This window comes from Sus scrofa, chromosome 4 (genome assembly GCF_000003025.6).
Source record: "Sus scrofa isolate TJ Tabasco breed Duroc chromosome 4, Sscrofa11.1, whole genome shotgun sequence".
Taxonomy (NCBI): domain Eukaryota; kingdom Metazoa; phylum Chordata; class Mammalia; order Artiodactyla; family Suidae; genus Sus; species Sus scrofa.
In genome coordinates, this window is record NC_010446.5 from 27,398,450 (window position 1) to 27,423,606 (window position 25,157).

Consider the following 25,157-nt stretch of genomic DNA (forward strand, 5'->3'; position numbering starts at 1 on the left):
TGCACCTTGGTTCTCTTTGCTAATGCATATTCTGCTAACGACCACTCATAAACCACTTGGCCATGAGGTTCCTCTTTCTCTTATTCTTTAGAGGACATATCATGCTTGTGCAAATGGTGTTCCAATCTGCACAGGTCCAGGCGTGCCTAGACCAATGTATTATGTCCTCATTCAGCTGACCCCACGAATAACCCACGCCTTTAGGTCTTTGTTCTTAAGCTTAAGTCATTTCCCATTACCGTGACTGTTTCTCAAGCAGGAAGAGGGGACAAAGTAAGGAAGGACAAGATGGAGTTTTCAGCAAAGAGGCTAAGAAAATATTATAAAAACATGTCTCACAACAGTGTGTGATGAGCACTATATCAGTCTTTATTAATAAATACATTATAGAGTATTCAGAAACATAATATCTTTTTCTTTACACTAGCTGCAATAAATACAGAGGCAACTACACATATAGAAAATCTTTACCAAAAAGGAAGGAGAAAAACTAAGCAATAACTGTTGGCTCGATTATCTATTAATAATGTCACAAAGTGAAAATAGTTCAAAATAAATATTCTACAGAGAAATAAGATGCTTAAAGATTTTACAGAACAAACTGAGGAAGATCAAAGTCCAGTTCTGTTTCCAGAATTGCTACTGTTAAAATTCTCGGAAGGCACAGGGAACGAAAGGATGCATTCATGATGGGACAGGTTGCAAGACCTTAAGCCTAAGACTGCAGTTAACTGGTTGATTTATGATCAGGAAGAGGGTAGGATCAAGGGGCTAAGATCTTGCTAGAGTCAGCTAAATTTTTTCAGTTCTTCAGTATCTTTCACAAGGAGGAGGAAGGGGAGAAAGAATTTCAAGAAAATTAAGATGCCAATAAAGGGTCTACTTGGTATATAAGATGCTTTCCCTCCCTCCAAATACAGCCAAACTAGTCTAGTGATAAATGTGTAGGGTATATAAATGTGTAGATAGATGGTTTATATTATACCCTCAGTGAGTAATCAGAAATTTACATGCCAGGGGTAGTGAAGTAGCACTCAGAAGAAGAAGGCAGCTTTCCAACTCAACATTATGCCAGAGGTTCTGCTATCCACACAATGAATGTTAGAAATAAATTTTTTGTGGATAATTAATGGACTGTTTACTAGGATAATATATAGCAAAATATATATATATACCCCAGTCATCTTATTGGTGATATAGTTAAGAAATGTAAGTTGAATAAAATATCAGACAGACATTCCTCACATACACACATAAATGGGGCATAAGAAGCGAACAAGTCCATTGGCCTCTATATTTAGGGAAAGTGATCCATGCTTAAACTGTAAAGGATTTTATGTCCTTTGCCTACTTTAAAGGATTCATGGTCTCCTGACTCAAGTACATGTTCAGCTGAATCCTTAAACTTGAATGCTGTTAAATTTTATTCAGGTGGAAACTTTAGAAAAAGTGTTTGTCAAGGTTGCCAAGGACCAGGAAAGAAAAAGAGATAAAAAGTCAAAGCTACATCAAGTTTAAAGAACAAGACTTATAACTATTTTTCTGCTTTGCAGTACGTGTGTGCTGTTTGTTATATGTGGCAAGATTTGGTTGCTGACTCTTCCAAATTGCAAACTAGTTGTGGGGTAGCTAATTCTTTCCCTCAACTACCATTACCACACAAAACAAAACCAACACACAAACGAAAATAGCCGTAGGTGACTAAATTGGTATAGATCAATTTATATTTTCAATTTCATATCAGCGATAAGAAAGTATTACTTCTCACAGCGAACAATTATAGGTACCCTTATGTATGTAAATTTCATATCATGCCATTCAATTATGTATGCTACATCGCCACTTTAATATTGAACACATTTAATTTGGGTAATGGGACACATGGAAATTTGCCTGGCAGAATATTTTGAATCTAGGGGGAAAAAACTAGCCGAGCAGCAACTATCAGGGATTTAACTCAGGAAAAGACTAAGATTCTGCATGGGTCAGTGGGTTCTAATACCACATTTAGGTAGTTGAAGTTATTGGTACTATTAACTATCGATTGTTTTATTTGACACTTTATCAGAAAACTCTGTAGACAGAACAGTAAGCAATACACTTTTACAACAGATTTAAATTTGCAACCATCTGTGCAGTTTAGAAACAGATGGTGAAAATTCTGGCCTGTTTTTTTTTTAAACCTGGCTTTAAGGAAGGCAAAAAAATATACTTATTTCACAAATTGATACATATAGGTATATTTAATTTAGTTTCTATAGGTTCTCAAAGAACTCCTTTTATAAATCATTAGAGTGTCTTTAAATAGAATCATTTGATTTATTTAATTTGCATTTGCATTGTTACTTAAATAAGATTTATGTAATAAAGGTGAGCAATATATTTATAAAATAGACTGAAATAGCTGTATTAGCATCATTATTATATTCCAGTAAAATATTACTTCACTTATCTTCAAATTTGACTTTTTTTAAAAAAAATGGCTTCAACACTGGCAGGATAAGAAGAGGGGCACTGGGAGTCTTTGCAGTTACAACTTTGCTTTGTATTTCAAACAAGTTACCTAATTGTCTGCTGGATGTTTAAGACTAAAAATCCCCAAAGTACAGATGGCAGAGAGAATCCTTCTGCACTGCTTATCAACATTCTTACTTGGCTTGAGAGTTCCCTAGGAGTCAGAGAAACCAAAGTGTATGGTAGCAACTTTCTAGAAATGACTGATGCTTTATGATAAATTTAAATTTAAACAAAATATGTTATCATGGTGGGGATGTTTTATGGCACCAGTCTAACTCAAAAGAATGTCCAGGACCATATCCACCCACATTTGTTTTTTCAGCCGGTGGAAAATGGAAACAGTGAAGAGAAAAGAATGACAGGAAAGGATTTCCCTTTAAAAAAACAATGTAGCCCGTCTTATGAACAATGTGTTGCTAAATTTGATGGATTACAGCACAACTCCAAATATCTGCCCCAACCTGTTGATCCACACCCAAATTTCTGGTTTATCTGCATAAATTGGGTCTGGCTTGAGACCGGAAACAAAGATAGGGCCAACCATATTGGACAGGGAAGACTTAGTCTGGCATAAAAACTTGGAACAACTAGAGCTAGCAGTAGAGTTAGGGCCAGCTGGATCCAAAGATGAATTGGCGTGAAACAGTGGTGGGACCAGTTCCCAATGCAGAGATGGGGCTAAACAGAAGGGAGGAGAGCAAGTGGCCACATGGCTGAAAAGAGAGCCAGGCTTTCAGGATTCCCATATATCCAAATCAGCCTCATTCCCCAGTGATCCACATATGAGAAGTTTTGTTTTAGTTCTACATAAAGACAGTATTTGGGATGAAGCCCGGAGCCAATGCAAGATTTTTGCCAACAACTATGGCCTAAGTCAGTCAAAATTCATAGGAAAAAAAATCTGAATAAAAATATAAGCATAGTTACAGTCTTATATGAGGTTGCAGATACCTGAATTGGGGGTTAAAACTATCATACGGATGACTTGATGACAATACCAAATCATTGTGATGCGTAGAAAATTCAAATGAAGGCCATATTAAATGATTCAAATGTAATTATTACAATATGTTCTAAATGTGATTTTATAAATTCAGTAAAGCTAACGGCGATGCTTTTTAAGAAAATATTGAAGTCAATCTTGCCTATTATGTAGGACTAATACAACATGACCTTTTGTTACAATATCACCTGTAACGTGAATTTCATAGCACTTCTGCCTTCTGCTCTTTGAAGAAATTTCCCCTGCTTTTTACTGTCTTCTTTCCACCAATGTTTAAACATGTTCAAATACCTCTCATATTAAAGTAAAAGATATTTCCCTGGGCCAAGATGACCATACTTTTTTACTCCTACATGTATAATTTGTTGGATGTGAGCCACCCCAGAAAGGGGTGACTGTGGGCAATCTGTGAAGGGCTGACAGCTGAAGACTCTGCTCAGAAAACACTCCCAGAATATGAATCAACAAGGCCTTCCTTGAGAGAGATTCGTTGGTGTATCACAGTGTTCTACATGGGTCAGTTCCTTTCATTGTGTGGATTCACTTCTTCCAACACATTTCTGGTAGGAATTGCTCCAGGATTATGGTAAATTGTTCCTCTGTAGGGAAACCATAAAGAGAGAGAGAGAGAGAGGGAGAAAATTATTGCTCTTGCAGTTGCATCTGGCCTCATCATCTCCTTTATCCACTATCCATTTTCCATCCTTAGCAAGCACCTCTGCCATTTTAGTGGCTTGACTCAGACTTTCATCTCTAAGAGTTCTGAGTCCCTGATCACTATGCTTTTTTCAGGCCAGGGTTGATGAACTTGTCATTATCAAAAGAGATATTTAATCAAAATATGTGGATGACAAACATATCCACCCACCCCCTTTCTGCATTGCGTAACAGCATCTCTATCACTTTCCAATCAAGATCACCCCAACCTAGCATGACTCCTCTTCTTGCTTTCTGGACTCTTGAAACAAGGAGCCTGAAATCTGAAAACAATTACAACTTACAGCTCAGTATCTCTGTCCTCAACAGAAGGATACCCCAATTTGAGAGTTAAAGTCTTTAAACTAACAGAGCCCGCAGTTGCAAGGACTAGATGTAAAAATTCTCCAAGTGGGGCCAGCTTTTTATCTTTTTTTTCCAAAACTTTAGTCAAACTTTAGCAATAACTATGTATTTCATTTTCCTTTTAGTTGCTAGTTCCTCTTGATTTCTCAAATATCTAATGTATCATACAGGCTAATACATCCCCTTCCACCAGCATACCATCCCGATTCTTTAATTTTTGCCAGGGTCAATTGCTCTGCCTGCAACCAGTAATGAAATCCTGGTAGCAAGTAATCCAGTTTCAAAACAATCTTTAGTACCTGCTTTTATAGTCAGGCTAGGTTTCTCTGGAAGCATGGGGTTTTGTTTGTTTGTTTGTTTTGCTTTGTTTTTTTTTTTTAATCTTTTTAGAGCCTCACCCAAGGCAAATGGAAGTTCCCATGCTAGGGGTCAAATTGGAGCTGTAGCTGACAGCCTAGGCCACAGCCACAGCAATGCGGGATCTGAGCTGCATCTGCAACCTACATCACAGCTCATGGCAACGGCAATGCCAGATCCTTAACCGATTGAGCAAGGCCAGGGATTGAACCCATGTCCTCATGGATACTCATCAGGTTCTTTACCACTGAGCCACAATAGGAATTCCTGGAAGCATGTTTTAGATGGAGATTAGCATGTAGGTAGTTTATTAAGGAGTAAGTGATAGAAAGCAAGAGAAAAAGGCAAGATAAAGCTGTGATGCAGGCTTAACGACAATTTTGGGATACTTTATAAGAAGCCCTAAAGCTAGAATTGTCCTTCAGTCTTATTTCAATTGGACATTGATGTCCAGAGCTCTGTATATCTGCATCAATGAGTCATCGGATGTGGGTTGTCCATAGAGGGCCTTGGGCTTTTTTGCGTATTTTGGTATACCCTGAAGATGCTGGGACTGAAGGTTGTCTATTGGTAGCACTTCCAACTCATAGTGTATTAAGTCCTTTATTGAAGGAGATTCTGGTAGATACATAATACATAACTGCGTTAACGATTCTTGTAGTTACGGAAGTTGCCTTCAACTCTACACTATTCAGGAGTGGAATTTTTGGACATATGGCTTAATTTTGATAAATACTATCAAATTACTTTGAGATGTTCTTAAGCATTTGTACTCCCAGTAGTTTCAATATAAGTTCCAGTTCCTCACAGTCTCGTCAATACTTAAATGAAGTTAAGTAAGAATATACTTTTCTGATTATAGCCTTTCTATTTGGTAAGAGGCCATTTTTACTACTTTTATTATTAGTGAATTGATGATGTCTTCATACATCTGCTAGGCTTTGGATGTTCCCTCTGGAAGCTGGCTTTTCACTCTGTTAGTTAGGTGTCGTGCCTTATTTCTGTATATTTTTTAGGATTTAATTTTTTTGTCAATTTCAGATGTTGCAACTATGTTCTCTACTTAATCACTTATAAAATAATAGAAATATACATACTAGTCTCTCTTTCTGGTTCCTGACCCATAGATCTAAAACACTTGAAACAGGGCTTTTAAGGACCATCTTATATTCAAGTATTTGGTCTTTGACCTTGGCTCATGTCACAGAGCTCCTAAATCCCTTGGAGTTGTTTAGTGATAGATGTGACTTTTGTTCCAGTGTGGTGACTCTTGGTGGGCTTCTAGATATGGGCTGGCCACAGAAAGATCAAGCCATTATTAAAAGTGTGGTGCTTTCAGCCCATCACTCATTTCCAGACTGAGAAGAGGGCCTAGAAATTGAGTTAATAATTATATCTACATACAAATCCCCAAAGTATGTAGGTCTAAGAGAGCTTCCAGGTTGATGAATACATCTACTTGCTGGGAGGGTGGTACACCCAACTATATGGGAACAGAGATCCCTGTGCTCATGACCCTTCCCTATGTATTCCTTCATCTGATTGTTCATCTTTACCGTTTATTATATCCATATATATATATATATTATATACATATACATATTATATATATATATCCTTTATTATATATATTATATATATATACCCTGATTATAGATATATTATATATACCCTTTATTATATATATATATTATATCCATATATATATATTATATATATTATATCCATATATATATATTATATATACCCTTTATATATACCCTTTATTTTATAATAATCCAGTAAACATAAATATTTTCATGAATTCTGGGAACCATTCTTATAAATTATTAAACCCAAGGAGGGGGTTGTGGGATTTATAGCTGGTTGGTCAGTAGCCCATCTGACAGTCTTGTATGTGTAATTGGCTTTGAAGTGGACGTAGTATTGTGGGATTAAGCTCTTAATTCACAGGATATGAAACTAACTACAAATATACACTATAGGAACTGAATTGGATTGACCAGCTGATGTTGGAGGATTGGTTGATGTGGGGAAAAGTCACACATCTAGTGTCAGAAGTATTCAATGTGAGAGTAACTAAAAACAATGCTTTTCTTCTAGAAATCATGCATTTCTTAAATTGAATTATGATATATAGAAATGTTTAATTTTGGTGTAGAACACCAATGTTTGGTCATAGAAATTACATTTTTATCATCTTTTCTACCTTGAGGTCACAAAAATATTCTCCTTCATTTTCTTGTTAGTTTTATATTATTACCTTTTTGATTGTCCAATGAAGATGAAGATATCCATACCTATATAATTGTCCATAATATTGTTACTTTTTTTCTCTATTAATATTGTAGTTAATATTTTTCATTTATTTCTCTCTTTTTTCTAACTAACTGAATGTGAAGTGCCAGAGCTTGACATTTGAGTGACTAAATGGATATAGACGCTGTTGATATACATAGGCTAAGTTCTACACATGTTATTTCCTTAAGTTGGAGAAAATGGTAGCACATACCTCATAGTGCTCTTGTAAAGATAACTTAGGTAATACAGAGAACACTTTGATATAACTTATATGATAAGACCTTAATCCACATTAAAGAATACTGTTATTATAATTATCATTATTTTTCAATATCATTATTTACAAGGAAGCTAAGAATATAATTTTTAACTTTTAGAAGCAATTCGAAAAAGATAAACACAGTAAGGTATAGAGTTTATACTCTCCAAATAATAAAGACAAATTTGTTTGTGGCTAAGTAATATTTTGAGATATTATGTTCTTTTCCATTCTTACTATCTACTCTCAACCTTCTCCAATGCACATGGATCACACACACCCTTTCAGAAAAGTAGGAGGTTGACTTCACTGACTCAAAGTAAGGAAGGTCTGGAGTTTAATGCAAAGCAGCCTGAAGAACTTCCTGATTTTTGTTTTCCAAAAGATTACATCAAATACAGAAGAATTGAGGAAAGCGGTAGAGTGTTTGGAAAACAGAAGTGAACAAGTGTTTTCTTCTAGACTAAAATGAGATTTCCCTGTTGGAGGTCAAGTTCTAAAAGAAATATGTAGCACTCATAAAAATGACACTCAGTCTTATCCTTCTCAGGGTCCTGGAGTGAGGCCAAGATCCTGGAAAGATATGAATGGAACCAGAGGTTCCATATGCACATCTCACCTATTATCTGTGGATCCAATTAAGATGTGAACTCCCAGAACAGCCTCTAATTTCTAGGGCCTGCCACTGCTTGAAACACTTGTAACATTTTAACCGTCAGCCAGTTATTTTATTTCTCTATGCTTCAGTTTTCTAATTTTTAATCTACCTTATAGTTTTTATATCTACCTTATAGTTGTGTTTTCAGTATTAAATGAGGTAGCTATTGAAAAAGACTCCTTGGAGTTCCCGTTGTGGCTCAGTGGTTAGTGAACACGACTAGCATCCATGAGGACGCAGGTTAAATCCCTGGTCTCGCTCAGTGGGTTAAGGATCTGGCGTTGCCGTGAGCTATGGTGTAGGTCACAGACGGGCTCAGATCCCAGGTTGCTGTGGCTCTGGCATAGGCCAGTGGCTGCAACTCCTCTTCAACCCCTGCCCTAGGAACCTCCATATCCCGCTGGTGTGGCCCTAAAAGACAAAAAGACAAAAAAAAAAAAAAAAAAAAAAAAACAAGCAAAAAAAAGACTCCTTGACCAAACTCTAGACAAGCTCCTCCAAGACCAATTGGGCCCAATCCTCAGGAAAGTCCTCAAGGGCCCAGTTTTAGTAAGAATTATTTCAAATCAGTCTATCCAGAACCCCCAACTTTGATATCAAATCACCTTCCTCCTCTCCCACCATCCCTGAGGTCATATCTAATCACCCTAGCCAGCCTTCAGTAAGAATTCTATTAGGTGAGTTTAGCAAGAATTATTCTAATCTCTCAGTGATTTTTCCATCTACCTATCCCTCCCCTACTCCTTTGCTATAAATCCCCATTTTTCCTTGTATTGGAAGTCATGTCCAAACACTCTTCCCTACTCTAAAACATTATTGTATTTGTCCCTTTACCCATCAACTATTGTGATAGCCCTGAATAAAGTCTGCCCTGCCATTTTAATAGAGGTCAGAATATATTTTTTCTTCAAATATATTTTTCCCCTAATTGGAGAAATATTAGTTATTTTACCACTATTAAGAGTTTCAGGAGTTGCCGTCGTGGTGCAGTGGTTAACAAATCCAACTAGGAATCATGAGGTTGAGGGTTCAGTCCCTGGCCTTGCTCAGTGGGTTAAGGATCCGGCATTGCCGTGAGCTGTGGTGTAGGTTGCAGACGCAGCTCGGATCCTGCGTTGCTGTGGCTCTGGCATAGGCTGGTGGCTACAGCTTCGATTCGACCCCTAGCCTGGGAACCTCCATATGCCATGGGAGCGGCTGAAGAAATAGCAAAAAGACAAAAAAAAAAAAAAAAGAGTTTCATATTACTAAGATTATATCTCTTGGTCCTTAATCCATTTTGGAGGCAATGGGCAACCCTTTCACAGATTGTGGTATAACCCTGGGAAAGAAAGGGCTCTGCCAGTGATTAAGATGTAATTTACCACTATCCAATAGGAGAATAAGTTTGGAGTAAAAATAATTTGTTTTAAAGGTAATGCTGGGGTTCCCATCATGGCTCAGTGGTTAGTGAACCCGGCTAGGAACCATGAGGTTGCAGGTTCGATCCCTGGCCTCGCTCAGTGGATTAAGGATCAGGCGTTGCCGTGAGCTGTGGTATAGGTTGCAGATATGGCTCGGATCTGGCATTGCTGTGGCTGTGGCATAGGACGGCAGCTATAGCTCCGATTCAACCCCTAGCCTGGGAGCCTCCATATGCCACAGGTGTGGCTCTAAAAAGACAAAAAAAAAAAAAAAGGGTAATGCTATTATTTTAATTATATACCCAAGATTTTATACTCAGGTTCATATATAACACAAATTGCTAATGAGTACACAATATGCAGGTACCAAAGATACAGAAAATAAGACTATTCTCATAGAGAAGATATTATCTACTGTAAAAAACAAAGCCTTCAAACCTTATTATTGCTTATCATTCTTTACAAAGTCTTCATCATATCAACCTGCCATTAGTAAAAGCAGTTTTGTAGAGGGAGTAATAATCTAAGGTTTGACTCAAATACTTAGTCCCAAATTTGAAGACATTTTTTAAATAAAACTTTCTAGGTACAACCTCAGAATTATTAAAATAGGATTCCTCCAGCTAGATAGAGGCCAGGAAACTTTATTGTGTGGCTACATTGAATCACATTTTAGAATAGCTAGGAAATGATGGAGAAATTAATAATGCAATGTCTCTTATTCAGTTATTTTGTGCAATCATACTTGCATTCATACATGCCTTCACAGGGAAAATATTATCAATTCTCCATCTAGGGCTATGCTAAACTTTGGGAATACAACAGATACAATTCATGTTTTATCACAAAGTACCGTCCAGTGAGTGATATGGAGGAGTAACCATTCACAAAACAATATGATAATCAACATGACAGTGCTGCTACAAGGATGATATGGGGCTATTTCCAGTAGCTATTGAGAAGCTTTGATAGATATTGAGAGATATCAAATCACTGCTGGAGAAATATTCAGCAGTGAGCTCAGCATTGTCCTACTGGAAAGTACGTTCCCAGGTAATAGAGTATCCTCTGTGTAACACTGCTTCTCAGAGTGATTGACTCCCAGTAATTGCTTCCAGTATATATTCTTATCATAATTTCTCATTAGCCAATGTGATGCAGTCATATAGGTGTCCTCCTAAGTATGTTGAGGTTTTATAAATCACTACCGAAGTGGTGTGCTTTTCTTGTTCCTCAGCACCAGTTCTAGACAGCAGCTCACATTTAAGCTCACATATGAGAAACCTTTTGTTGCCTAGCTTTTCCAAAATAAGTGTTGAAAGGGCTCTTAGGGAATAACTTGCATTAAGAAATTAAATGTATGTGGCATGTAGTAAGGTACCAATTTTAGTATCCCACTCAATCCGTTACTTAGTGCCTAAGACTCATAGTACAGATCCATGAACCCTTCTCTGGGTACCCTTTCAAGTTTTAATAGTCCACAGTTTATTATCCCTTATGAAATGTCCAAATGAAAGCCTCTGGAAAATTTGAGTAATCCCAAATCTTTCTCTCTTATGTAGCAGTGGCACATATATCCAAATCAAGATCCAAGAACATACACATTACTGCATCTATGTAGTTAATAGCTAAACTTTATAAAGATCTTGAGTTATTTGTGTGGTCAATAAAGAATGAATCCTAACTAAGACTGGAATTATGTGGCTAACTTTGAAACCAAAACTAAAATGAAAAAGAAAAGGTGCAGAAGTTCCCATTGGGGCTCAGCAGGTTAAGGACCTGATGTTATGTCTGTGAGGATGCAGGTTAAATCCCTGGCCTGCTTCAGTGGGTTAAGGATCCAGCATCGCTATAAGTTGTGGCATAGGTCACACATGGGGCTCAAATCCGGTGCTGCTTTGGTTGTGGTGTAAGCCCCAGCTGTAGCTCCAATTCAACCCCTAGCCTAGGAACTTTCATATGCCCCAGATGCAGCCATAAAAAAAGGGGGTGGAGAGTAAAAAAACCACTGCGGAATTATAGATATATTTAATAGTTATAACTGTTTGAAGCTTTAAAACTACTTTCAGAATGGAGAAAAGAATAAATTACATTTCCATAAAGGCTTCTTAAAAATGGACAGGTGGAAAGTTCCATTAATTATGAGACAATGAAGGCCAGACTTTAGAAAGAAACAAATAAAATAGTTAAATGCTCAAAGTATTAATTTTCATTTAAATAAATCTTCAAAGACTCAAATTAATCTCTCTCTTTTTTTTTTTTTTTTGTCTTTTTGCTATTTCTTCAGCCGCTCCCATGGCATATGGAGGTTCCCAGGCTAGGGGTCGAATCGAAGCTGTAGCCACCAGCCTATGCCAGAGCCACAGCAATGCAGGATCCGAGCTGCGTCTGCAACCTACACCACAGCTCACGGCAACACCAGATCATTAACCCACTAAGCAAGGGCAGGGACCGAACCCGCAACCTCATGGTTCCTAGTCGGATTCATTCACCACTGCGCCACAACGGGAACTCCTAATCTCATTTTAAATATGTGTCACAAACTTAAACATTTCTTATAATGCAGTACAGAAAAGGAATTAAAAATTGAATTTATAACTGATTTAACTAATTAGGTAGATTACATTCCTTGGATTTCATCATAAATGCTAAGTACATATTTACCAATACCATGAAATATCATTTGATATTCTTAACTCTCATGAAATATAATAACAAAAATTAAAATTATAATGAAATATTAGAAAAGAAATACAAAAATACAATACCTTTTAAAATTGCACCCCAAAAAATCAAGTACCTGGGAATACACCTGACCAAGGAGCTAAAGGACTTATATGCCGAGAACTGTAAAACATTAATCAAGGAAATTAAAGAAGATGTAAAGAAATGAAAAGCTATTCTATGCTCCTGGGCTGGAAGAATTCACATTGTACAAATGATCAACTACCCAAAGCAATCTATAGATTCAATGCAAGCCCTATCAAATTTATGGCATTTTTCACAGAACTAGAATAAACAATCCAAAAATTTATATGGAACCACAAAAGACCCAGAATTGCCAAAGCAATCCTGAGCAACAAAAACCAAGCAGGAGGCATAACTCTCCCAGACTTCAGGCAACATTACAAAGCCACAGTCATCAAGACAGTGTGGTACTGGTACCAAAACAGACATACAGACCAATGGAACAGAATAGAGAACCCAGAAATAAACCTAGACACCTATGGTCAATTAATATTTGACAAAGGAGGCAAGAACATAAAATGGAAAAAGACAGTCTTTTCAGCAAGCATTGCTGGGAAACCTGGACAGCTGCATGTAAATCAATGAAACTAGAACACACCCTGACACCATGCACAAAAATAAACTCAAAATGGCTGAAAGACTTAAATATAAGACGAGACACCATCAAACTCCTGGAAGAAAACATAAGCAAAACATTCTCTGACAACCTTGTGAATATTTTCTCAGGTCAGTCTTCCAAAGCAACAGAAATAAAAGCAAAAAATAAACCAATGGGACCTAATCAAACTGACAAGCTTTTGCACAGCAAAAGAAAACAAAAAGACAACTTACAGAATGGGAGAAAATAGTTTCAAAAGATGCAACAGACAAGGGCTCAATCTCTAGAATACACAAACAACTTATACAACTCAACAGCAAAAAACCCAACAATCCAATAGAAAAATGGGCAAAAGACCTGAATAGACACTTCTCCAAGAAAGATGTACAGATGGCCAACAACACATGAAAAAATGCTCAACATCCCTGATTATTAGAGAAATGCAAATCAAAACTACCACAAGATACCACCTCACACCAGTCAGAATGGCCTTCATTAAAAGTCCACAAAGAACAATCGCTGGAGGGGGTGTGGAGAAAAGGGAATCCTGCACTGCTGGTGGGAATGTAAGCTGGTACAGGAGCTATGGAGAACAGTATGGAGATACCTTAGAAATCTATACATAGAACCACCATATGACCCACCAATCCCACTCTTGGGCATATATCTGGAAAAAACTTTTCGTAAAAAAGACACATGCACCTGCATGTTCATTGCAGCTCTATTCACAATAGCCGAGACATGGAAACAACCCAAATGTCCATTGACAGATGATTGGATTAGGAAGATGTGGTATATATACACAATGGAATACTACTCAGCCATAAAAAAGAACAAAATAATGCCATTTGCAGCAACTTGGATAGAACTAGATACTCTCATCTTGAGTGAAATAAGTCAGAAAGAGAAAGACAAATACTTTATGATATCACTTATATCTGGAATCTAATATAAGGCATAAATGAACCTTTCCACAGAGAAGAAAATCATGGACTTGGATAATAGACTTGTATTTGCCAAGGGGGAAGGAGAGGAAGTGGTTGGTTGGGGAGCTTGGGGTTAATAGATACAAACTCTTGCCTTTGGAATGGATTAGCAATGAGATCCTGCTGTGTAGCACTGGAAACTATGTCTAGTCACTTATGATGGAACGTGATAATGTGCAGAAATGGAATGTGTATATGTATGTGTAACTGGGTCACCATGATGTACAGTAGGAAAAAAATTGTATTGGGGAAATAACTATTAAAAATAATAATAACAATAATTTTTAAATTAAAAAAATGATATTTCCAATACTTTCTCTGAGTGAATGTTAAAATTGAATACCCGAGACAAAAATGCACATAATATTCAATTGCAGTCATTGCGTTGAGGTAAAACATGACTACAGTTATACAGAATTCTAGGATTATCTCTGTATTTGAACTAATTAAAAATAACAGCATCAGTTTCTGAAAATGAGTACAAAGTCAAGATTTACCTAAAACAACAAAAAAATCATTTTACTTGCAAAATGGGTTTATTTTGGAACAGCAAAGAATTGCAATGTGGGACATGCAGTCTATGGTGAACCATAGGCTAAACTGGAGTACAAAGGAGAGAAGCGTTTCTTTATAGAGAAGAGGGTAAAGTTGGGTGGGGCTATTTTAAAGGAAGAGTCTATTGGAAGAAACTGGGAATGTGAAGTGCAGTACTTTTTTTTTTTTTTTGGCTGAATTTTGACATTCTGTCATTGGCGGGTCAGGTACCAAGCAAGGAAAAAATTTTTCTTCCTCCTGTTGGCTAGTAAAGTGGTAAACTTATTCTTTTTCTTCTTTTTAGTATTCTTTTTAAAAAAGATTATTAGGAGTTCCCGTGGTGGCGCAGTGGTTAACGAATCCGACTAGGAACCATGAGGTTGCGGGTTCGGTCCCTGCCCTTGCTCAGTGGGTTAACGATCCGGCGTTGCCCTGAGCTGTGGTGTAGGTTGCAGACACGACTCGGATCCCGCGTTGCTGAGGCTCTGGCGTAGGCCGGTGGCTACAGCTCCGATTAGTCCCCTAGCCTGGGAACCTCCATATGGGAGCGGCCCAAAGAAATAGCAAAAAGACAAAAAAAAAGAAAAAAAAAAAGATTATTATAGTTGTTTTACCATGTTCTGTCAATTAATGTATACAGAAAATCGACCCAGTTGTACATATATATAAAAGGTACATCTCTTCCTGTTGAATCTGCAATTGATGTGGACTGGTGGGGTGTGTGAGCTCCCCTTCTGGCCTCAATTTTTCATTTTATTTAATTTTAAATTTTTTTAATACTTTTTTTTTTTAATTTTCCCACTGTACAGCAAGGGGGTCAGGTTATCCTTACATGTATACATTGCAATTACAGTTTTTCCCCCACTCTTTCTTCTGTTGCAACATGAATATCTAGACGTAGTTCTCAATGCTATTCAGCAGGATCTCCTTGTAAATCTATTCTAAGTTGTGTCTGATAAGCCCAAGCTCCCGATCCCTCCCATTCTCTCCCCCTCCCATCAGGCAGCCACAAGTCTTTTCTCCAAGTCCATGATTCTCTTTTCTGAGGAGATGTTCATTTGTGCTGGATATTAGGTTCCAGTTATAAGTGATATCATATGGTATTTGTCTTTGTCTTTCTGGCTCATTTCACTCAGGATGAGATTCTCTAGTTCCATCCATGTTGCTGCAAATGGCATTATGTCATTCTTTTTTATGGCTGAGTAGTATTCCATTGTGTATATATACCACATCTTCCGAATCCAATCATCTGTCGATGGACATTTAGGTTGTTTCCAATTTTTTAATTTTTTATTTTTACTTTTTTGTCTTTTGTTCTTTTAGAGCTGCACCAGCGGCATATGGAGGTTCCCAGTCTAGGGGTCTAATTGGAGCTCTTGCTGCCGGCCTACACCAGAGCCATAGCAACACCAGATCCAAGCCATGTCTGCAACCTATACCACAGCTCATAACAATGCCAGATCCTTAACCCACTGAGTGAGGCCAGGGATCAAACCCGCAACTTCATGGTTCCTAGTCAGATTCTTTTCCACTGTGCCACAATGGGAACTCCTCCATTTTCCATTTTAAATGAAGTTTCTGTTTATTAATTTTCACATCAAAGAAAATCAAACAAGATACCTCTGTGAGATACCTCTGTGACAAAAATTAATCATTTTTCCTTATTTGCACTCATACCAATACTTTAGAAGGAATGAAAGAAGGTCTGCTCACCCCTGATTCTTTTTAACTAAGTCATAATCTCCAGTTTAGTAATAAATTTCTCTAGCTTACATAATGGTTGACAACTTTGTCCCTAAAAATTTACTAATCTCATTATATAATATCATGAAGCAGATGACAGTAGCAATGAGCATGGAAGGCAGGGGGAGGGAGAAGTGATGGGACCTCCTAGTTTGAAAGCCAACACTAAAAATACAGGTCTTTGTTTCTAAGAAATATTGTGATCTCAATAGCTCTTTGCTGACTGCACACTCAAAAGCAAAAAAAAAAAAAAAAAAAAAAAAAATTTCATTTGTCAATGAATTTCTTATAGCAGGTTACTCTGTTCTAAGTGGTCCTCTGCTCCTCATCTCTACTAGAAGTAGTGGCTTTGAAATATATAGTGAAATGACTTGTAATAGCGCCAAAATTGTTGTTCATTTTATTGAAGCAAAAAACTCCTGAAAATATGAATACAAAATGGAGAGACATGGATAAACATAATGGATGCAATACCAAATTATCAATAAATATCAAAAGCTTAATTTCCCAGATACATTCCAAAACTAGTCTAATGGATTTGGATCTCATAGGAAACTATCTAATGTAATTGAAATCTTGATTTGTTTTTCAAATATTTTGGGGGTAATTTTGTTAAACAGTGTGGGATGAAAAATATAAAGAAATTTTTTTCTCCTAGATGGTATTTATTTAGACCAGGTTGAAACTCAGGCCAGATTCTGTAGACAAATACTTGGCTCATGACCTTTCTACTGCAGATAAAATAAGGAGACTGTATAGTAACAGTAAAGCAGTCATATCAAGATGGAGATCTCAGATCTTACACAGTAGGATATTGGAAGGTAGACCAGTTTCTTTTTTTCTTTTTTTTTTTTCCTTTAACAAGAAACTTAGATATTTATGTAACAGGTTTGAGAGGCACCTCAAGCATGCAAAAACAGAACAAAGTCAAGAGTACAAATATGTAACTTTGAAATGCACTAGACATCAAAACCTGATGTGTTTTCTTTAAGATTACCATGAGGCAGTAAAATTTTATAGAAAAAAGAACTTTCATATACAAATAAGTTTGGCAAACAGTGGTTTTGACATAAATAATTTTCAATGAGACAAGTAAAAAAATTCTCAATGATTTTCTTTAGTGTTTTATATATGAATTTCTAAGAAGGCAATATGGACTATAAGCAGAATTTCCAACTTTATTTGAATATAAAGCTTACTTATCAAAGAGCACATGATTGGTCTGAATTTTTTTGAAATATACTTCAAGAAATGCTGCATTAGAGAAAAGAAATATGAAATAGAGCCATCAAAGAGATAAGACATATGGATAAAACCAACTTCTGACTTTCCTAGTCCCAGTTCTAGTTTTTTATATTCTGTACCAGAAAACATAGTAGTCAGGATTTAAAGTAAAATCATGAATAGCTGCAGACAAAATACCTGCCACTGGTAACAAGAGAAAACCATTGAAAGAATTAATTTGTTTCCATTTATTGTTAGTCATTCAGAAAAAGTTATCAAATATGATATGTCAGACAGTGAGTTGTTGGAGTTCCAAAGATAATTAAAATTAATAAGCCATAATCCTTATACACTAGGAACTCACAATCTAATTAGGTGTGCAAGTATGAGGAAGAGAGTCATTTAAAGAGAGAATTACAATCTGCTTGTAGATTTCATGAAAGAAGTATATAACTTAAAGCAATGAACTATTTATAAAAATCACTAAAATAAGCTTTACATACAAATCATTTTCAAAAGTATACACTTCTTAGTTGTTTTAAAAGGATTGTAACAAGTGTAACATTCCTAAGTTACACATATTCTCCAGAATAAAATAGTAACTGTATCAAAACTAACTTCCTTTGTGCATACTGCCAGTGATCTATTCGTATTTGCAATAAAATCCTGTAAATCAAAATCAAGCTTCTTAAGGTAACTTGGAAGAGACAGAATTACAAATAATGTACAAAGGCTAACAGCTGTTGCACCAGATTACCTTTCCTGAAAAATGTGATAATGCAGATCCTTTTCTTTCTTGACAGTCATTTAATAAAATAAAATTCCCCCAAGTGAGAGGTGCCTGCCAACAAAGCATGGAAAAAAAAAAAAAAAGGTGTTATGTACTCCAACACCTTTTTTTGCTGTGTCAGAATCCATACGGGAACATTCTAAAAATGACTTCCATAAATCCCTTTCTTTTGTTCGCATTTTTGCAGAAGTTTTTGTTCTGTCTGATCTTTTTTTTTTTTTTTTTTTTTTTTTTGGCTTGGTTCAGTAAAGTTATTTGATAGGACTGCAATGTGTTCTTTCAGGATTATCTAAAGGTGTCATCTATGTACTCTTGTTGCAATGTCCCAGAATTTGTCACCTAAAATAGATTAGCAACAGTTGGCTTCAATGGTTATGGAGCTCACTTTGCATTCTGTCTCAAGAAAAGCTGAAGTAGAAAGCAAGAAATTGTTAATTCTTGGGAAATTAATATATATAAACTCGTTATTGTGCTGAGGAGAGATCCAGCAATTAATGTGCTCCATAAATACAAATAACTCTATTCAGGATAAGACATAAAATTAACTAACTAATAAAATTGCTGTTAAGCAATACAAGAAATTACTGTTCTTAATATATAATTCAAATATGTAACTCTCAGTATATTATTGAGGTAAAATCCAGGACGTGAAAATAGTCTTTGAAATTTCAAATGTTTAGAAGTTTTTAGTCATTAGCTGATTTTTTTCATCTATTACTCAAATTTTTATCTCTTTGAAAGAAACCAAAATTTAAATAAATAAATAAAATAGATATCCATTGATTCAAGTAAGGGGAAAAATCCAGAGCTAAAAATCTTCAGACATCGCTGGATTCAAGAACTCAAGTCTTATAATAAAGGGTCTGTCTCTCTCCATATCTGTGATTGATTCTCTCTTAACAGTAACCACAATGCCCAAAGACTCATTCTATTAACTAAACAACATACTGCAAAAAGGATTTTTTCTTCTTCATCACTCACAAAAGTTCCTAAATGGACACTGCTTATCCCTGCTCAGATTTCTTAGTATCACTCACTGCTCTCAAAGGAGTGTAGTATTCTGATTAGCCATCCCAGAGCGTGTTGTATATCTATAATTGAGAAAGAGAATATGATAATTAACAAAGCTATCAGAATCACATGGAGCAAAGAAAGAGCTATTTCCCAAAAGAAGGGGAAAGAAAAATGGCATACTTTTCCTACATCTTACTTTCAAGATATATCTTTTAAAAGAATATAATTAAATGGTAAAATGAGAAAAAATGAAGAAAATTTCTCATTTGTCTGCTGTCCTAATACAACTGTTAGCATTTTCATCCATTTCCTTTCCAAAAACATTTCCATCACTGGAATAGTCATATGCTATACACAACTATAGTTTTTTTTTAATTTGGCTTTAAAAACCCTTTAATTGTGGTAAGAAGACTTAATATGAAATCTACCCTCTTAACAAAATTTAAGTATGTAATACAATATTCTTAACAACAGGCACAATGTTGTACTGCAGCTCTTCAGAGCTAATTCATCTTGCATAACTGAACTTTACACCTGTTGAACAGCAATGGGTCCCTTTAGTTCCTGTTAACCACCATTCTACTCTCTGTTTATATTTGTTTGACTATTTTAGATACCTCATATAAATGGAATCTTGCATTATTTGTGCTTCTGTGACTGACATTGTACTTAGCATAATGTCCTCTAGGTTCCTCCATGTTATGGCAGAATTGCCTTCCTATCTTGGCTCTTTTGAATAATGCTGCAATGAACATAAGAGGACAAATATCTCTTCAAGATCCTGATTTCAGTTCCTTTCATTATATACCAAGAAGTGGAATTGTTGTATCATATGGTAGTTCTATTCTTCAATTTTCTTGAGAGCTTCCATACTGTTTTCCATAGTGTCTGTATCAATTTACATTCTCACCAACAGTGTACAAGGGTTACGGTCTTTTCACATCCTCTCTAATACTTGTTTTCTTTTCTTTTTTCTTTTTGAATATAATAGTCATCCTAAACAGATGTGAGGTTTTGATTTGCATTTCCCTGATGATTAGTAACATTGAGCATATTTTCATATACCTTCTAACCATATGTATGGCCTATTTGGAAAATATCTAATGAGTATAAAGGGACCTCAATACACCACTTTCAATAGAATATCAGAAAAAATCAGCAGAATAGAGTTTTCCCAAGCTTACATGATATACTCTTTAAGACAGATAAACCATTAGCTCACAAAACAAGTCTTTCATTTAACTTTATAGCATAGACTTTTCCCCACATGTTAGTATTCAGGATTACTTAATTTCCTGTTCTGATGGATTGCTTCACATTTTTACTATAATAATTAACCAAACAACAAACATTATCATACATGTGTTTTTCTTCTCTTTTTAAAATTAGATGCTTAGAATAAATTCCTCAAGGTAGATTTAATAGCCTAAAGCTAGGAGAATTTTATGGTAATAGATGATTTTTGTACAAAATTTTGTACAAAACTCTATAAAAATCTATTCCATAATAGACCTTGTTAGATTTACCTGATTATGAACAGTGCATAATATTCTGATTATTGGTCATAATTTTCTCACAGTACTAATTAAAATGGATTTAATTAAGGGAATTTCCATTGTGGCTCAGCAGTAATGAATCCAACTAGTATCCATGAGGATACAGGTTTGAGCCCTGGCCTCATTCAGTTTGTTAGGGATCCACCAGTGCTGTGAGCTGTGGTGTAGGTCACACATGCAGTGCAGATCCCACATTGCTGTGGCTGTGCTGTAGGCCGGCAGCTACAGCTCCAATTCCACCCTTAGCCTGGGAATTTCCATATACTGTGGGTGTTGTGCTAAAAAAAAAAAAATGGATTTAAGTAAGATATTTGTGATTTTCATAAATTGAATGCCCACTATATCACACACATACACACCTAGTTTATGCTCTAAGGTAGTTTTCATTAGTCCCATTTTAAAGATGAGACAAGTAATTTTCAGAGAAGTAATGGGAATTTCCAAGTTCTCAGAACTAATGTGAAATATGAATTAAAGTTTGCCTGACTTAGATACCATTAGCCTTTTCTTATTATTTCAGTATATCCAAGGCTTTACGATCCCAAATCAATATCAGTTGAGAAGATATTTAGTCCCATGCCACAAATATATGTTTGTATAAATATGCTGTGTAAGCTTTATGCTTGTACTAATATATCATGTATATTTTTAAAACAGATTTAAAATATACAAACTTTAAAAGGTAACATATGGATAAACAAAAAGACCTAGTATTTCTTTCTTCAACTCAGCTCAATGGCTTACAAAAGCCCACCCTCCTCTATGACTTCCTTTGGCTGCTCTTCTCAAACTGCTGTTGCCTTGGCTCTTGCTAAGAGAATGACCTTTGCTTGAGGTACATAGGTGTTTACTTACATGGAGAATTTCTTTTTCCTTTACTCTAATACTAGTCTTTTACCTTGATACCAATTTCTCTAGTGGAACAACTACTATACCTGTGAGTACTCAGTATGCCCAAGTCTCATAATGGAGTTCTTTTATCCCTCTTGACATTTAAGTTGTAATAACCAAAGAAGCATCTTGATTCCACTAGATCTGGAGCGCTATTTTCAATCCCACTCCTAGGAAGAAACGTTTTATGTACATTAGAGAATGGTCGAACTCCAATGCCAATTGCTTACCTACTTTGATATATAAATATCTAGTGTCTTTATTGCTCTGTTTCCTCTCCTCTCCAGAATTTATATTTAGTCATTGCTTAATTCTCTTATGCAAATTCTTTCTAGACTTACTACCTTTTGCTTGAAAGTGTACTCTTCGAGTATTTTGTTCTCTCTAAGTAAATATTTGTCTCTTTAATCTGTGTCATTTTGGCCTCACAGCTTTCTCTATTCCAAAGTCAAATTCTCATTCTCATACCCCTACGGTCTGTATCACCTAAAACAACTAGCACTTTTTCCTGCCCCCATCATCTGGTTTACCACGTTTCATAGACTTTTTTTCCCCCTATTTGTGTTAGATCTACAAATTTAAAGTCTTTAAAATTCACTTTACACAATAACTAAAAGATTTTCTTTGAGAAAAACATATATTTCTTATTACTTCCTTACTACTGATGTGCACTTCCATTAGACAGCTAAATTCCATACAGAATTTTATAATATATAATGATTTTATAATTTCTCACCCTCTAGAAATCACTATATTCAATAGTGCTTAGTCTATTCTTTACATTCAGAACATCTGACCTAAGTAATATGCCATTTCTTCAGTGAAATTTTTGGCAATGTCATATGATGAGAAGTATATTCTATAGTGATCCAAAAATCTCTGGATTTCCAGCTCTTCAACTTACTTGGATAAGTTGCTTTGCTATCTTGTATCATTTTTTAGTATAAAATAAGAGTTGGAGTATATTCTTCATGATTCACCATCCAACTCTGACACTCTGACTTTGAGATCCACATTCAAAAGGTAACCATGGGAATCTAAGTTTCTGGTTGTCTGTATTTTTATTTAGTAATTAATTTAACTCATATTTTTTGAAAACTGATTTGACACCAGACACTGTGGTAAGATATTCTGATATTAGTTGCGTGAGCTACAGAAAGCTCTAGAACTTAAAACATTTTAGTGAATTAGAGATATGCACTAATCCATTTGCACCAAAAAGCAGATCTTATTACTTTGGCTGAATACTAGAATCTAATTTCTTTTAGTTCCTGCTTTCATAGGTGGCCAATAAATCTTCAACAACCATCAACCTCTCTGTCACTATTATGTGCTAAGCAATTGGCCTTAGTCATAATTACAAGTAAAACATCAAGGAAGGGCTCTAATGATTTATTTCATTATTTAATTATGTTTCTAAATCTTTATGTTTTAAGATTATGTGGTTGTTTATTATAAACTATTTGTATACAGGAACAATTTCTTATTCATCTTTTTGTTCTATATACCTTGCACGTAATTGGTGATCAGTATGTATTTACTGATTTATTTGTATCATTTATCCAAAACAGGTCCCTGACAATCTCACGTCTCATATTTCATACAGCAAGAATTAGTACCATGAATATGAGCCATCCAACAGTCCCAAGGAAGCACAGTAAGTTATTTCTTATTATTTAAGCTATTTGAAACTCTCCCTAGATTACTGTTTCTTGTTACCTAACAACAATAGTTTTATCTGGAATAACTAATATGTCATGCACTTTATACATATTTGTAAGTTAATCATTAGTTCAACTAATTATTGATTGCCCACTTTGTGAAAAGGGGAGCTGTAGAATTTGAGAGCGCAGAGATATAGCTGTAGAATTTGAGAATACAGAGATATAGATTCTCAAGGACCTTTCAGCGAGAGAGAAAAAATATATATGTACATAAATAAACAACATAATTAAAAATGTAAATATATACTATTTACTAGTATATACTAGATGAGGAAAAATAGAAACATACAGTACAAGGGAGGGACCGAACAGTAAGGGACTCGATGAGGAGATTAACAGTAAGCCTAACATTAACAGAATCAGCCATGTGGCAGTTGAAACATTCTGAGAGGTCAAATGTCTTCAAGAGGTAGAACAAAGAGGTAAGGCTGAAATCTGATACTCTAAAAGCAATGGCAGTCGATCATATTCAGATAGCCAGAAAAATGTGGACCTCTCCAGGAGAAATAAGTATTTCTTAGAGAAAATCAGGAATTCCATTAAATCTAATTTAACCTTCAGTGTTAGATGTTCTTCTTCCCATCTCATAGAAAAGTAATTTTAAGTTTAGAGACTTTGTGTAACTTAATCAGGGAGTGAGTTGATTGAGTTGGTTTTTGCAAACAAGTGATTCTGGAGGTTTCCTGTGGTGCAGTGGGTTAAGGATATGGCATTGTCAGTGCAACCCTTGGGTCCCTGCTGTGGCATGGGTTCAATCCCAGCCCCTGGGAACATCCACATGCTGTAGGCACAGCCAAAAAAAGAAAAAATACAAAAGATCCTGATTCCAACCTCATATGCATCCTACCATACTACCTGCCTTGATCATGGCTCTTTTAGTTCCCAGGACAGGGATCAAACCTGGGCCATAGCAGTACCCAGAGCCACAGCACTGGCAATGCAGAGGAGTCATTCATTAACCATTAGGCCATCAGGAAACTCCAGATCACGGCTCATTTTAAGGACTAGAATATTCTCTTTCTTCTCTGCTATCTCCAAAGCTTCTCCCTCCACACAAATGTTTCTGTTAAATTTATGAAAGCTCCCCTGCCTAATTTTTTGGTAGCAGTTTTCTCAATCCTCCCATCCTACTACTTCTTGGATTATTTAACTAAACCCATTGGCCCCTGATGTATGCCCCTTAGATTTCATTTTAACCCAGGCTTATACTTAACCAAGTGGGGCAGCCTGTCTGGAATTCTTGATGTAAATGATTTAACTTCTCCAGGAAGAAAAATTAAACTACTGTTTTTTAAAACAAGAAAAAAAAAAAAACATGTTGCAGATAATGTTTGGGATTACAAAGTTCAAAAAGTGAATAAGTAAAAAAAAAAAAAACAGAGAGCAAGAAAGAAATTTTGTTATAAACAAATGAAGTTTTAAACAGATGGAATCTTTAATGAGTAGGATGATAGAATCTAATCAAGTTTGCTAAACAAGATTGAGTGGCTTAAAAACCAAAGTGGATTGTGTATTGCCAGACTCCAGGGTCAGTGAATTCTGAAGGAGGAGATGATTTGATTGCATTTATGGAAATATGGATTCTAAGTTACTGAGGACTAATACTAAGAATGATCAAATTAGAGTAAAAGGGCATTTTAGATGCCATGGAGAACTTTAATAATGTAAGAAAACAAGCTTCCAACATTTAAGATCTCTGATAACAAAAAGAGTACAGACATTTCTGAAAAGCAAGATAGATAAAAACACTTTTTAAAATTATTATTCATTGTGCCAGTCTTATCAGAGC

General features: G+C 35.7%; 1 long non-coding RNA gene across 1 annotated transcript in view; it reads right to left on the reverse strand.

The window, feature by feature from the left end:
- The window catches only part of LOC106509999, an 84,309-nt gene continuing 59,424 nt past the window's right edge, over positions 273-25,157 (reverse strand). Inside the window, exon 3 of the long non-coding RNA XR_002343155.1 lies at positions 273-4,119. This is a non-coding gene — a long non-coding RNA (uncharacterized LOC106509999). The remainder of the gene's footprint in view (positions 4,120-25,157) is intronic.